The sequence below is a fragment of the Argentina silus genome (assembly GCF_951799395.1).
Source record: "Argentina silus genome assembly, contig: scaffold_235, whole genome shotgun sequence".
NCBI classification, from domain to species: domain Eukaryota; kingdom Metazoa; phylum Chordata; class Actinopteri; order Argentiniformes; family Argentinidae; genus Argentina; species Argentina silus.
The window spans coordinates 25,001-27,500 of NW_028152691.1; the positions used below are offsets into that span (position 1 = coordinate 25,001).

The following is a 2,500-nucleotide window of genomic DNA, read 5'->3' on the forward strand; positions in this document are numbered from 1 at the left end:
CGGACGGGAGATTCCTTCTTGTTTGTTTGAGCGACGCTGCGGATCCTGATCAGAGGATCGGTGTGCAGGAACTAGACGGCGCCAGACAAGACTAGATGATCGTGGAGCGACGATGTTATTAAAGCCACACACACACACACACACACACACACACACACACACACACACACGCACACACACACACACACACACACACTAAACTTCGGTCTCCAACAAAAACGTAAAAGATTGAGCGAAAACATGATGCTATATAGGGTTAGGGTTTATAATTATATATCTAATCTAATCTAATCTAATCTAATCTAATCTAATATAATATAATATAATATAATATAATATAGATATATTTAGCACAGTCATAATTGAGTGGATTCTGTATGGCTCTGATCTACAGACAGGCCGACAGCAGCATTACTTTAACCCATTGTTACCAGAAAACCCATCATCTCATTAAACACAGCAGTTTCCTGTATGTTTAGAATAGGAGCATAGGGCTTAAAACTGTAACAAAACCACAATTGCAGTGTTATAATATGATAAACGTGTGTTTATGGTTCAATCAACCGTCTTGATTTTTAAGTGCATGAAAGCTCTGCCAAGGTCACAGTGTCTCAGCTGGAAGCCTGTAGGGGTAACAGGGTAGGGTTAGCGTAGGTAACAGGGTAGGGTTAGGGTAGGTAACAGGGTAGGGTTAGGGTAGGTAACAGGGTAGGGTTAGGGTAGGTAACAGGGTAGGTAACAGGGTAGGGTTAGGGTAGGTAACAGGGTAGGGTTAGGGTAGGTAACAGGGTAGGTAACAGGGTAGGGTTAGGGTAGGTAACAGGGTAGGTAACAGGGTAGGGTTAGGGTAGGTAACAGGGTAGGTAACAGGGTAGGGTTAGGGTAGGTAACAGGGTAGGGTTAGGGTAGGTAACAGGGTAGGTAACAGGGTAGGTTTAGGGTAGGTAACAGGGTAGGTAACAGGGTAGGTAGCAGGGTAGGGTTAGGGTAGGTAACAGGGTAGGATTAGGGTAGGTAACAGGGTAGGTAACAGGGTAGGTTTAGGGTAGGTAACAGGGTCGGTAACAGGGTAGGGTTAGGGTAGGTAACAGGGTAGGTAGCAGGGTAGGGTTAGGGTAGGTAACAGGGTAGGTAGCAAGGTAGGGTTAGGGTAGGTAACAGGGTAGGTAACAGGGTAGAGTTAGGGTAGGCAACAGGGTAGGTAGCAGGGTAGGGTTAGGGTAGGGTTAGGGTAGGTAACAGGGGAGGGTTAGGGTAGGTAACAGGGTAGGGTTAGGGTAGGTAACAGGGTAGGATTAGGGTAGGTAACAGGGTAGGTAATATGGTTTCCATGTCTCAGCTGTAAGCCTGTATTGGTTAGGGTTAGGGTCATGGGCAGTGTTAGAGTTAGGGCTAGGGCCATGGTCAGGGCCAGGACTAGGGTTAGGGTTAGGGTTAGGGCTAGGGTTGGGATTAGGGTTCGGGTTCGGGTTAGAGTCATGGTCATGGTTAGGGTTAGGGTCATGGGCAGGATTAGGGTTTGGGCTAGGGCCAGGATTAGGGCCAGGGTTAGGGCTAGGGTTAGGGTTAGGGCTAGGAGAGTCTGGTCCACCAATAACCACCATAGTTTTTGAAGGGTATTTTAGCCCCCCTGGGATTTCCTGGGACTGGGAGCTTAGAGGCGAGGAGGTAATCAGTTCCTTATCCACCACGGCTACGTTCCAGAGGAAGTTCCTTATCCACCACGGCTACGTTCCAGAGGAAGTTGGAATGGCTTTGAAGGACTGGAAGTTATTTTCCTCCCTTCCTCCCTATAAGAGAGCCCACTCTGTTGGTGTTTCGAGGTTCCCCTTTGTCAGGATTGGAACCTTTTGCCCGCGGGCTGGGTGTCCCGCTAACTTCTCCTGCTGAATTATCCTCCATCCTGAGATCAAAGGTGATTCTATCAAAGGGGAAGGGCTCAACTACAGCCATAGTCTGTACTGTACCTACTGGGGTAGCTGATTTAGGGTTAGGGTTAGGGTTAGGGTTAGTCTGTACTGTACCTACTGGGGTAGTTGATTTAGGGTTAGGGTTAGGGTTAGTCTGTACTGTACCTACTGGGGTAGCTGATTTAGGGTTAGGGTTAGGGTTAGGGTTAGTCTGTACTGTACCTACTGGGGTAGCTGATTTAGGGTTAGGGTTAGCCTAACCCTAACCCTAACCCTAACCCTAACCCTACTGGGGTAGCTGATTTAGGGAGGGGAGTTGTTATGACTATTACTGGTCTGATCTCTTCATCAGCCAGTGGAGTGCCTCGACCCTGTATATTGAGGGACCGTCTGGGGGTCTCAAGGGATTGCTCCATCCTATCTAAAGGTAAGTTCTCTCCACTCTGACCCTGGGTGTCCAGAGGATGTCCTAGGACCTAGGGTATTAGGGGGCTAAGCAAGCGTGCCTACGGGCAAGCTTTCCTCTAGGATGCTCAACCTAGGTGGGGGCATAGCTGGTGTTCGCTTCAGTACCTTAGGAGTAGGGTTAG

General features: G+C 48.5%; 1 protein-coding gene across 1 annotated transcript in view; it reads right to left on the minus strand.

Moving 5' to 3' along the window:
• The window catches only part of lsm8 (LSM8 homolog, U6 small nuclear RNA associated), a 2,040-nt gene extending 1,963 nt beyond the window's left edge, over positions 1-77 (minus strand). The window contains exon 1 of the mRNA XM_083697936.1: positions 1-77. This exon is cut by the window's left edge and continues 33 nt beyond it. The gene's annotated coding sequence lies outside the window, so the exon portion shown is untranslated.
• Between the last annotated feature and the right edge of the window lie 2,423 nt (positions 78-2,500).